The sequence below is a fragment of the Rhynchophorus ferrugineus genome, unplaced genomic scaffold, assembly GCF_030347505.1.
Source record: "Rhynchophorus ferrugineus isolate W39M unplaced genomic scaffold, kcgeb_rfMv2 rfM1, whole genome shotgun sequence".
Classification (NCBI taxonomy): domain Eukaryota; kingdom Metazoa; phylum Arthropoda; class Insecta; order Coleoptera; family Curculionidae; genus Rhynchophorus; species Rhynchophorus ferrugineus.
Window position 1 is genome coordinate 27,768,099 of NW_027472580.1, and position 14,390 is coordinate 27,782,488.

At 30.3% G+C, this 14,390-nt stretch overlaps 2 protein-coding genes across 2 annotated transcripts in view; both read left to right on the forward strand.

Annotated features, from left to right (window-relative positions):
* LOC143206624 (trissin receptor) overlaps positions 1 to 14,390 on the forward strand; it is a 421,579-nt gene that overhangs the window by 227,461 nt on the left and 179,728 nt on the right. The gene's annotated exons all lie outside the window — the stretch shown is intronic.
* The window catches only part of LOC143206623 (uncharacterized), a 419,549-nt gene that overhangs the window by 142,250 nt on the left and 262,909 nt on the right, over positions 1 to 14,390 (forward strand). The gene's annotated exons all lie outside the window — the stretch shown is intronic.

Here is a 14,390-nt window from a genome sequence, read left to right on the forward strand (position 1 = left end):
CTAAAATTCTTCATTTATATTGTTAATTAGTTTTTAGTATTGTTGTGTCACAAATGTATCTTGTAAGCTTACTGCGTAAACGCAATTATTTAAGAAATACATTTCCATATTATGTACTTCAATAATTAATATAACTATTTTAGAATTAAATATTTGGTATGAGATTGTATAAATTTGTTAAACGTATGTGAACCCATTTAAAAAAAAATACTATGAATAAATTAAATTAGAAGAAAATTACTCATCAAAATTGTTATATTTCTTTATTAGACAACATACTTAGTAGCTCTAAGTTGTATGCAATTAAAACTAGTGAAATGCTTTTTGGAATCTAATAAATATGTCTAGATAACAATATGTTGAATACCCTCAATGGGGTTAAGGGTTAAAGATAAAATTCTTTGCATCTTTTTTGACTAAATTGAATCAGGTTCAGCCTCTGTCAGCATATAAAATATAATACTATTTATCAAAATTTAATATCGGTGCATGCATAATAGGGCTTGATGATTAATCCACCATAAATATATAAAATTAAATAAATCTTATAAAATTATAAATTTTAAATTCATGGAATAATGTTCATTTACCGAATAATGCAACACTTTTCAAGACCGCTTAAAGTTTTGCCCAACTGTATTTTACCTGTTGCTGTATTTTAGTTCACAGTAGTCAGTGAAATCGAAATAAATAAATAGACGTAAAATGGTATTTTATCTCTTTATACGAATATGTATATATATCAACAAATATACATATACGCAATGTTGCCGTATCAAGGCAAGTTTTTAGAGTTTTAGTTCAGTTAGGCTTTAACATACAACAAACTTCTAATCTAAATAAAATAACTGAACAAAAATATTGTTAACAAATATAATTTATTTTGACATTATAGTAAATCTAATGCATATAATATCGGATAAGGACTTAAAATCACTAAAATTTACTCACACAGTTATAATAATTTGTAGGTTGGGGTTGTATCTGATATTTTTACATTGAACTCTTTTCTATACCATCTATGAGTTAGAGTTCTAGGAGCATTTTTTTTGTGGTTGTTTAGAGGTCTAATACACCCAATTAACAATGGTATATACAAGTAATGTATATTACTTTCATTAAAGAGCATATTTACCTTTTACGCTTATTTCTTGTGTCCTTTGGCACAGTGTTTCCTTGTAGAGATATTTTGGTGTTGTTGATACCTGTATAATTTGTTGTGATAGATACCTGTATACATCTTCCTTGATAAAACTAGATTTAATCACTGCATTTTCCTTAATGCACTTGGCATAATGCGTCTCTAAAAGAGTTACTATTCTTTATCTCCTGACACATTTTAATAAAATGCTCATGTATATTCTAAACAATTGCACGCATATTTGTGCACATAAATAATTTCCTACAGTTGTCATATATTAATTATGTACTCACCTTTTCTTGTTTCCGCTCTCATAACCCTGTCTTAAAATTATCAGCATTTAATTATATCATGTTCAGAAAGTTTCATTCAAGTGAATAACTAAGCTAACTACGCTAATTTCCAATCTATCTGATATGTGTTCTCAATTCCCCTCCTTTATGAAATTCTTCTTCAATGTGTCTGATCTAGTTCATCTAAACCGAAGGTGTTATTAACCATTCCTGCTTCCAGCATGAAGTACAATATATCGCAATTAATTATAAATAATTGTTACGACTAATAAAACCTAATTACGTAATTGTTATTCCAACCTTTACCTTTTTCCATTAACTTTTGTTGTCATAACACTATGTTTATTATCATTTTGCCATGAACGACTATTGGGTGTATTGGTCCCATTCTGAAATATCCATGACTCTTCCTTCATTTTATTTAGCCTTCAAAAAGTGCATTCTGTTAAAAGTAATATCCGGAAGTTTTATTTGACCTCTTCGATACTTATCATATTAACAGTTTCCTTTAAAATAATTGTATTAGATTATGTTTGTATTGAAAAACTACCCACTATTTTTATGCATTTCATATATTTAATATCTGATAGAGCTAACATCAAGCTGATCTTGATTCATCACACCCCAAAGGTTACAAATAAAAGGACGGTCTCTTTTTGGTGAATGTAAGATTATATATTTAATTTTTGAGATATCTCAGGAATGTCCATACTGATATTCAGTGCAGTGAGCTAAAAATATTTTCAGTAATATCACACCAACTTAATAATTAACAGTAAAAATGCTTACCTATTTTTAAATAATTTTACAAGAATTATTAACAATTTGCGATAGGCATATATTGATGACTTGAATTCACTGCTATTTTGAATAGCTATATACTTTATATAGAACAAATGAATAAAATCTATCTTAATTAGACTAGGCTTAGGTAGTATAAAGTATACAGCAGACTTTGGGCTATGTTTATCAGAGGTGGAAATTATCTAAAGTGCTTGATTGTTTGGGATATATTTTCAAATAACCTATAAAGATAATAACTGAAATATACAATTACTATCACATCCTCTCCCAATTTCTAATCATCCTTCTTAACTCTTCAGATTATCCAATTATAACTTCTGTTCCCACCCGCAATTATTTAAACAAATGCCCTCGCTTATGTCGAATTAAGTCTAACCAGGGAATTTTAATTGGCAGTATCAAACTTATTATACATATCTTATGCTAATTTATTATATTAATAGTTTACTTTAAGTTATTATAATGTTTCAAGCACATTTATATCAGTTGCTAAATAATGTACTAGGTTTGTTTGGAGGCTTAAATTTTAGATCAAAAAAATGCAATGGAGATTTAATATATTTTATCTAAACTGTAACAAAAACTAAAGCTTCGTATATGATACCTTTGATTCATACTGGCGTTGGGAACTATCGCCTGAAAACAGTCGAAACAGACGAGAGTCGCTTAACAGCCGAACCAGTCGATAGAAAAAAGTAGTCTACTGAACAGAGTAATTACTATTTTAGTCAAATATACGCATCGACTGATCTATTCGTGACAACAGACGGAGATGTACGAATTCCTTTCGCTATTAATTGTGAGAGAAGAATAGACGGAGATAATTGTTTGATTCTATGTGCTGTATAGATGTTGATTTTAAATAGTGAAATATTGAATATGTGAAATAAGGAATCGAATAAAGATCCCAAATATAATTCATCGTATTTTAATACTTGGAAAGTAATAATGACATAATATAATAAATCAAATGGTTTATTTATATTTAATTCCAACATTTGTTTACGAATGTTTTTTTTTCAACCGTGTCATAGGTGAGAGGGAGATGTACATAATCATTCTCAAATATTCTTTAGGAAAGAAAAGAAAAGAGATAATTAGTGGATTCTATTAATGATGATATTGATGACTAATGATGTAAAATTATTTGTATATTATATACATTTGATGTGATTGGAAAAGAGCCATGTAGTAATGACCTCTAAATATTTCTGTCGTAATTTCTCAATCAATCTTTTGAACTATGTAATTATCGCAACCTTTTTAAACAAAATTATAATTATATTTATTATTATTCAGGAATATTTTAAGATTATTATGCGTTAAAAATTCAATAGTTCGATAGTATAAAGTAGTCGGACTGAAAACATGAACAGTCTATAGTAAAAAGTAGTCAATTTACCAACCATCCGATAGTTATTTTCATTTGATAGTACCAATTCTAAATTATTCGATAAATTCCACTTTGCAAGTTTTGGAAATTTTTAATAGCCTGGTTAATAGTGTTCGGTTCCAAATTTCTATGATTGTCATTATTTCCGATGTACCACAGGAAATTAACACTAGTTTTAAATATTTTTTTCTGAATCTGATGAATTAAAACCTGATTGATCTTTTTAAGAACCCCATATCTGAGTATCATATGTTCATATGGGCTAAAGACATTCCATATAATTTTCTGCAGCAGTGCGTTATTCTTTGGCGACAACACATTCTTCTACATTTTATATATTCTTTTTTCTTTTTTTTTTTTGGTCCAATTATTAATTTTTGTTAGTGACGTTTGCAATATCATTTCTGCTTGCTTGTATTCTTTACCTACAGCTATTATAACAGTATAGTGAGAAAAATAGTTGTGGCTATGTTGTTGCAACTCAAAAAAATCACTGATGTACATCAGGCAAAAGACTAATCTGGACACACTGCCTTGCTGCACTCCTTCATTTAATTCCTTCAATTACGAATAGGTATCCACGTTTTTATCAAACATAATGATCTATAAGAGGCAACGGACAATTTAAAATAATCTAAGAGTGACAGTGGTAATGATAATAAAATCAAAATTAAAAATTAAATCTTGATTATCTCGAAAATTAAATAATCAATTATGTTATTCATCGAATTATTTCTGAATAAATGAAAATAAAGGTGATATATAATCATTAATCGTTCAAAATCAATGTTTTCATTACTTAGTTGATGGCTTTTTTTTCTTGAACTTTAGAAACGATTTTAACATTAATATACATTACTCAAGTATTAACATAAATATTATATTGTTACCCTAATGAAATTATATCTGTTATATGCAAACTGTTATAAACTACGAAAGCGGTAATATCCATAACATTGTCTAATGTAGATCCAATTTTGTAGCCCATTTAGTCCGGTAGTTCTGATTGTAACTGGCAATACCTCAATTTTACTGTTTATATTTGCATTTAAACTGAAAACCTATTCAATGGGTTGTTTACTCAATTAAAATCAAATGGAATGGACAGCAAATCTATCTCGTTTCGTTAAGTTGCTAAAAACAATGGCCCGATTGGCATTAAGTCACATCACCCGCGGCTCGTTTTTGTTTCGAATTAACTCAGGATATTTGGGATATTTCGTCATCTCTATTTGTCATAATTTTGAATATTGATTTCGTATTAGTCTACTACTGAACTATTAGATGCCTATTTAAAATCATGTTGAGAAATTTTTATATAATATATGAGGATGCTTTTAATTTTTTATACTTATTTACAAAAATGGATGACAGCAAGAATTTAAGAGACAGACAGAAACGGAGATGTATCGCATAATCTGACAAATCTATAAAAGGTATCGAAATGATACATAACATCTACATATTAATTTTTGATGGAAACGGGGGCACGTGAAAGCGTGAAATTTGGCACGGTTAAAGCTTATATCGAGGCAGAATTTTAGCTTATATGTAGGCCTAAAGTTTTTTTGCAATATACGCTACAATTAAATAAATTCCAATAAAATTAAATATGCCCAAATCATGCAACCAGGAATAGCAGCTAGATCGGTGATACAAAGTATATAAGCAAATATTTTAGGCTCTGACCGACGCGCTTCCAGCTCGAAATCTTATACGGTAGATTATTCGTAATTCTTTTGTGTGTAGATCAACAACGAAGGCGTAATTTTTAAAATCAAAATCTGGCAACGTTGTACCGCAAAATACCAGCGGGCAATTTTGAACGGAACAAACACAAATCTCTAAATTGAAAAAAACTAACTATCTAAAATAACGCATATTGAAACGAAAACCAAGAGTGTTAAAACATTATTAAACAAGGTTATTTATTTTTTTATTTAGGTTATTCCAGTAGTGTTGTAACTATTAATGAGTTATAGCAGGTGCATTGGATAAGAAACGAATAAAGAATAGTACGATCATGTAAAATTATATTTTATATTTTTCGTAGAGAGAACGAATTAATGTGTCCTCGGAAATAAAAATCCGACATATGGGAAAATATCATACTAACATAGATTAATAAAATTTGAGAATAACAAAAATCGTTCGTCCCCTTTATTCACAAGATATTTATAATTTGGAAATTAGCTTTTAATTTAACAAAGCACTAACCGAATGTTGCAGGTAATAAATACTTTAATTTGTGCATCAAGAGTTAAAACCAATATTGCAAAGAATTTTAGCAATTATAAAAGAGTTTCATGGTATAGAGGAAGAGAGAACAGTAAGCAGTAGATAAACGAAATCCATGAAGGCAAATTAAAGTTCAGCTATATGTAAGGGTGAGATCGAAAAGAGAAATAAAAAAGCACGGAACAATGCAATTTTACTAAGAATTATTAAAGAAAAAAAAATTAAAGAAACTATTTTTTGATCAGCCATATGGTGTTTTTTTTGCAATATTTATTTTAGATGAGAAATATGGATAAAGGAAAAATACTACATGAGTACATAAATGATGTATTGAAGATATGCACCAGTTAATATGAAAGTAACTACATAATTTCCGTCAATGGGACACAGAACAAATAGAAGAAATTATTAATTTTTAACGAAACGAACGGAAATGGACGATTAATGTAATAAGATATGTGACTATATAATATTTTATTGCTTCAACTTTGTATCAACTATTTTGTTTATTTACTTTATAAATATAAGTTTAAAAAAAAAAAGAAAGATCATGTATACTTATATTCAATGATTTGAAATTGTTATAATTCTGAAAATAATTTTACACATAACATTTTGTTATAATATTTAATAGTATAGTAATTTACACTTATCAGTACTTTTAACTAAATACTATTAAAAAATTTAGTGAGCGTTGGTTCTTAATATAATTATTTTAATAAATTTTAACAGCGCCGGCTTGGTGGCGCAGTGGTAAAGGCGATGGGACTGTCCTCGTACTCTTACGATAGCCGCGGGTTCGAATCCTGCTGGGCCATGGTCGTAAATTTATGTTTGTGATTGTTTAAAATTTGTAAATATTCTAGGCAAGAGTGTAAAATCCGACAAGGAAAATGATCCCAGTCACGCCAGTAACTAGGCTGGGTAAGACCGGATGTCTTCTGAGATGATTTCTAAAGTTTTGGTCACTCGCCAGTCGATAGGCTTAACGCTGAGGATCGTGGTTCGGAACCCACCTTAAACTTTAGGCCCAGTCCAGATAAACCCATAGTTGGTAAAAACAAACTTTTTATATACTATATGTTATTTTATTTTAAGAAACAGAATTGGGAAGTCAACAAATCAGTTAACTGTCAATAAGTCAGTCAACTGTCAACAAGTCATCGATAGTAAGAACGATATTGTCATTTTGGTCTTTTCTTAATGTACATAAAATATATATTGTCAATACTTCACTCGATAAGAATAAAAATTATCTCGAATATAGGAATTTATTTGAATAATCGGAGGTATAGCAGTCGATCGAGATAACATTTCCGTTTGCTGCTCTAATGACTTTATTTAAGCATTAATTTTACCTTTTTTAAATTAAAAGTAGGTAAGTGTTTTAATGTGTCTAGGTAAAATGATGGCGTTGGGGCGGCTATCAATAAAGATAAAAATAAAGTATACCAAGAAGATGGATTAGTGCTTTTTCTTAACAAATTTTAAAAACAATTTATTCTGAAATGTTTTGACAAGTTAAGTTTTCAAAACTGTCACTAACTATTTGATCAATAACGCATTTTCTCTATTCTCTCTCTAACTTGCTTTGAGTAGGAATAAAGAGAAGAAAATACAAATATTTTAATCAGGAGACGAAACTTGACACTTCAATTTTTTACGCATTTTTTGGCTCAATATATATATTTTTTATTCTTAATGAATGAATTTTTAACGTTTTCTTGGAGCACCTTTTAATTCTTGTTAAATAAATTAGAATAATTCACGTATCAATCAAAAGATCCGTTGTCATATATAGAATTATTAGAATCATGAACTCGTTTTTGTTTTTCAACAGTGGGCAAACGCCGCATCCACTATGCTCGTGCCAATTCACTTTTCTACCATTCAAAACGATCTTGTGGATTTTGTTGATGTTCTCTGGTGTTATCGCCTCATTTGGACGTTCACTGAGTTCTGCATCATCGGTGTTTCTACGACCACGTTTGAAGTCAGCAAACCAAAGATTTATTGTTGTTTCTAAGGGAGCGGAGTCTTTATAACACTTTTCAAGTCATTGCTTCTCTTGAACAGTATTTTTGCCCATCAAGAAGCAGTGTAAAACTAAAATTAGAAATTGTTTCTGATCCATTGTTTTGTAAATAACAAAAGTAGTGTTAGTCTTAGCACAATAAATCACAAACTTAAGTGTAAAATATCATGATATTTTAACAGCTTGCTACTGAAGGTTAGAACTAACTAAAAAAGCGATGAATGCAATAAAACTAGCGCCATATATATGATAAGTCCGGGACTTTTCAGCCAATGCGTTATAAACAAAAAAATAAACAAAATAAAAATATAATGTTTACTTAGCATATAATCGCATGTTTATTAGCCAAATATGCATTCACAATTTAACTTATTTTAACTTCAGATTGTTTTCATAATGAAATACAATTTCTATCGAATAAATATTTTTTTATAATCAATAGCCAACTTACAACCTAGAATTCATAAAATATCATTTTATTACATATTGAAAATTTAACTGTGTTGAAATATGAATTATTTGTTTTTTTTTGGATATCAAAAAACTATTTAACTTTTGAAGGTCAATGATTACTTTTAAATGTAAGTAAGATCATGCCGCTGCATGAAACATAATAGATCTCCGTGTTTAAATCTCAACCTCAAGGAGGCAATTCCTCAGAGAGTCCCCAAAGCTCTATAAAGTTTATTTATTGACCTTAGGCTTTGGCGCGAAACAAACACGAAATCCGATGTAATATTAGATGGAATACAGGCCGGAATAGAATTAAGCTTAAAGAGCTTTTGACGTTGTAACCTAATGGTAAAGAGGTCATTGCTTTTTAGAGTTAAGCGAAAGTTATTTCGGTTGAATATTAATGAACCAAATTTGTTGTGCATACGTTTTCAGTTAATAAGCAAATAGGATGACCATTAACCTTACATAAATATGTATTATCAACATTTAGGGATTGTTCAGGAATATATAACATTTTTGGATATTATGATATATCGTACTAAGTATCGTTCAAGGGTTGTTTATTAGGTTTTTTTTTGTTCTGGCCTGCTTGCTTGTTCTGCTATGGAATGCATAACGCATGCCTGATTGCGGAGAGTTGTCCTGGAGCGACAATTTGGACCGTTATGTAGGCTTACCAATACACCAAACCGAAACCGTCTCACAAATGACCCCTTTAGGTCATTATTGCTACTGCATATGGAGATATGGCACCCGCCAACCGGGCAGCCGTTATGGGCCCGAGGACCGGCGAAAGAGCAGCTAGTGAATCTAACTGTTGGTTCGCGATCTTGAGTTAACACACGACTGGGTGCTATCGTATGGGGGCACCCATCCACGTATGTGGAAGGTTTGAAATATGAAGTTCTTGATTTTAGTAGTTTTTAGCCAGTTTTTCTGTGAAATTGATTATTTCTGTCATATCATGGAGCGTTTAAGATTCTTCTGAGGAACTTATTTTGGAAAAGCCCTTTCACCTGGTTGGTTGTAACAAACTTGAAGTAGACATTTGATTCCTAGAGGAATACGGATAGGATAAACATCTTGTAAACATTTGATGGAGATGGAAAGTCTGCTAGAAGAGCAGATCAGAGAAGATTTTCTCGATTCGAAACTTTCTGGACTGCTTTCTGGATTTGAGAAAGCCAATAGACCTAACAGTCGGTCGGAGCGAGACGCGCAGTGCGTAACGCTTCTTATGGAAAATAATGGCCCAGGTTCGCAACCTCCAGAATTTAAACCAATTGACCGCATGATCGAGCTGCTTCTGTAAACGTCCTTGAACGGTATCCTCGAACCTTGAGGCCGCGAAAAAGCAATGTGCTCTTTTCTAAACAGATCTGAAATAAATAGGTTAAATAAGGCTGGAGCCAGCGGGAAACCTTGAGGTACGCTAGCTTTGATTGATTTTCGACTGGAGAAGAGTTTTCCTAATATTGACCTGGAAAGATATGTCCGATAGATAGGACTTGAAGAGAGCGATTAAGTCTTTTGGGAGGCCTAACCGTGCGTATTTTGCAATAAAACCGTCGTGCCAAAGCTTTGTTTTGCTCCAAGCTTTTTATGTCGATCAAGAGCGTGAAGGATATGTGCCACCAGACGAGTAGCCTGATGAGCGGATTAATGGTGAGCTCGGAAAACCAAATTGTTCGTTAGGAATGATATTTTTTTCTTTAGTGAAAGAGTTGTAGAGTATTGCCCTCTCAGCAACTTTCGAAATGGCACTGAGAAGACTGATGGGCCTTGCTTTCTAGGGAATAACTGCTAAATGTGCATCTTTATAGGGCACCGGAAAATGTTGCAGCCTCATGAGCCTATGTTAGCCAATTCCGCGAGTTGTTTATGCGGGAGATATTTTAATTGGGTAATCGATATATATTAAAGGTGAAACGAGCTAATCTGCATATACCATTTTTCAAGCCAATTTCACGTTTAATAGTAGCAGGAAGATTACGTCATTTATTAGGTTGCTGTTTGTTAATTATATATATATATATATATATATATATATATATATATATATATATATATATATATATATATATATATATAAAGTCTCCTTTTACCAACTGGGGGTTTAACGTGGCGTTTCCTTGTCGGATTTTGCACTCTTGCTTAGAAGAATCGCAAACAAATTTCACCATGCCCCAATAGGATTCGAACCCGCAACACTAGGAAGATCGTCCTGTGGCTTTTATCTCTGCGCCTCCAAGCCGGCATTTTATTTTATTTAAAAATGTTGAAAATTATACACCTGAGATATTATGTGATTGTTAAAAAAGGAAAAAAATGAAATAAAAGTTTATATTATCAAAATTATTTTATTTTCAATTATAACTTTAGTAATTTTTAACATAACCCAGTCGAAATAATATGGAAATATTTATTTTTGAAAACCTAATGGATAAGAACAAAATAAAGTTTTGTAGTATATCCAATAAAATAGCCAATGCACGTTATAAAAATTTATAACTTGAGCTCGTCACAATGTTTTGTATAAATTTAGAATTTCGGAATACAACGTTTGCTGGTTTGTAGCCTGTTATTATTATTACTAATGTTTTGAAGAAATTTGTAGATATTTGACAAGAGGGTGGAACAGTATCAACACGAATCGAATTTTATAGATTGATTCGGTTACATATTTCTACGCATCTGCAAAACAAAAAAAAACTGCATTTGGCAATGTATTTAAAATAAAAAAATATAATAAGGTATTATTTCTTTTGATAAAATGTTCGATGAATGAATAATATGATGAATGGTGAATGAAAACCGTATCAATGTTCTGGTTTGAAAGCTAATTGAAATAGTAGGTTTGAGGTCTTTAGTTTGCGATATTATTACATTAGCTAGTTATGCATACATTATGTAGAAAAATGACGAAATGAAAGTTTTATTGTAATATCTGTAATATCTTAAACATTAATCTGGCTTACACTAAGAATAAATCAGTCAATTTTGTAACAAACATTGTGATGAGAACTTTAGTGTGAGAAACATGAAACGTTGATCTCGGATATCATTAAAGGGTACTTTGTATAATTAAGTCTTCAGTTCAGACATACCGCCATCGACTGCCCAAGTACCTTCAGATAACACTGCGTTGCTCAGGTAACACTGCCTTTATAATGTTCCTAAATAACGGTACCATCATGTACAGTTTTATTCCATCCTACCTCCATTCACCGAGCCATAAACCTCCCTAAAATGGGATTAATTCTTAAAATCTTAAAAATGAAGCAACCCTCTTATTTGAAATATTTTAAAGCTATATTACAATTTAATAAAATTAAGGAAATTTACATTTATATCGTATATGGGATAAATTAATTACAACTAATCTTGATTATACTTATCATGTCAATAAAGGTCGCCATAAACTAGCAAATACAATAAAACACAAATAAATTTACATTAAATACTTCTTTTCTTTTTATCAGTAAATACATGAAATATTTGTTTATCTTTTATAAGGTAACTGAGGAAATAAATAAAGATTATTTTAGTAGTTAAAGCCACTCGTTGGTGATCACCTAATGGCGTCTCTTTTATATTTAAGCAACCTCTAATGCTTAGGTTTGTCCCATCCAATTTGCCATATTTTGCAGTGGGTCAGCTCTTAGCGCAAAAAAAGATGGAAAAGAACGGAGGGTGTTTTTAGAAATTGAGTTTGATTTCGATTGAACGTTGTTCTGGCCATGGAAGGGTCTTCCCGAGAGATGAAAACTAACCGAAAAAATGCCGGAGCTTTTTTTCTTTCAATTTACTTTGCAGCAAATTGATCAAGGGTTAGTTTGCTCTATCCCTGAAATTTTATTAGGCAGACAAATGATGTATGTGAATTATCGTGTTACAAGAATGAAAAAAAAACTTAAACTAATTATAAATAAATAAACAATAGACTTAAATATTTGGGCACAGTTTCCCAGTCGATTTTTTAACATAGGGACTGGACATAAGGCTACAGTTAATGCAAATAGAAAATTCAATTGGCATATCAATTGGAAATGTTTTGTGAATTTTGTCAAGTAACTGGAGTAGGATAGGTATTGTATTCGCTACAGTTTTGGCCATTTGTTCATTTAAGATTTTTATTGATAAAGGAAAGATATATAAAATCTATAATTAATTAGGCGTGATCTATTTGTAAATAAACTGTTGATTGAGAGAAATAAACTTAAGAATTGGGAGTGTTTTATCACATTCACCTCTTCAGTTTTCGATAGAATTTATTTTGTCGCTGGCCACTGGTCCTGTAACTGTGTACAATAATTTATATTGACCGTTCATTATTTATGGTTTTCCTCTAGAACCAATCACGAGTCTAATTAAACTTGTTTGTGTGATGTATTTGGAAAAAATGTCAGTGCATTCCAATGTAATCTCTAATCAGCTAAATATGCGAATTGACAGTGAGGTGCGTATACTGAAACGCCTAGAAACATCCGATCTGATATTTTGACATATATAGACTTTAAAATAAACTTCAGAATAAAACAAATAAGTTAAAATAGTGTTTTATGCAGGAGATCACTTAATAAAGTAATTTTCTACATGTTATGTATATATAATATAAACATAACAAATACTTATATATTATTAAATATAACATATACTTATATTAACAAATATTTGACAGAATGTGGAACTACTATGAGTAATAAAAAAATAGTTATTTAAGTTGGAAAAGGGAAAATTGCTGATTCAATCTGGTTGACAGTTTTAGATTCATTGTTTATTCTGGAAAAAATTTGGTGATTTCAATGTTGATTTTGAGTGTTTCGGTTTATTAGAATGTTTTTATAGTATCGCCGCAGTGGTTAATTTTTTTTTGATTTTTGTGAAAATAACTTTATGAATTGTATATGGTACAATGAACGATGTTGTTTAAGTGTCATATTTGTATATTTGTTTGTTTCGGGATGAAGGTTTCATACATAATATTATAATTTGTGTACTGAGGAGGGTTAGAAATTTGTTGATTACTTTGTGAGGCCTAGTCATATTCGAATTGAAGTTTTCGTTGAATTTGTGCTAAATAATGTATGATTTAATACAAAACAGAAAATGGTGGTGATTTTATTATGGTTATATTATGGTATTTTATGAAATGCGTGAAACTTGTTAAGTAACTTGTAAGTTATTGTAATAAATTTATGAAAAATTTAGAGATTGTTGTAAAATTATATGATATTGCACAGATAACTTGTCTCAACATCATCACATTTTGTAATTGAGCGTATATTTCTAACTTGTAATTTTGTGTAAAAACAAAAATGTAATAAATTTGTAATAAGTCTTAATTTTAAAAAAAATTGAAGAAGGCTTTTTATGTATCGATATTTGCAAATGTTACTTGTATTAACTAGAATTAAGGGCATAATGATACATAGAAAGGAATAATGTTAAAGTAGGAAACGTAATTGTAATTAATGATAAAATTTTGTCTCCGTTATAGTGGCGGAGGAAATAAATTATTTTGTTTTGAAAACAAGGTTATACTAAATTCACTAAAAAACGACTTAGAGCATATCAACGATTTAATGTTGAAAAATTCGTTCAGTCATCTGATTTACCATGTTTCTCAGGCTTATTTCTAAAAAAGTAAATTACATAAAATGCAATTAAATATTTCATAGACATTTACCGAGTAACAATTTGAAATAGTTCAAACAATACCTAATCGATAGTTATTCCATACCTCCATTGTTTTCCATCAACTTTTGTTGTCTTTACACTATATTTATTATCTTCTTGCCCCGAGCTACCCAATGTATCATTCTGAAATATTCATGTCTCATTTAAATATATAAATAGATATAATAATTATTACTTGATTATGTTATATGTTTTTGAAAATTGTATTCTTTTAAAAGCAATCTCTGGAAGTTCCATTAAACTCCTTCGTGGGTTATCTGTACAACACTTAAATTCTATATTACCCAACAGAGTATGAAGGGATGATCTACGTCCCTCAAATAGCTATAT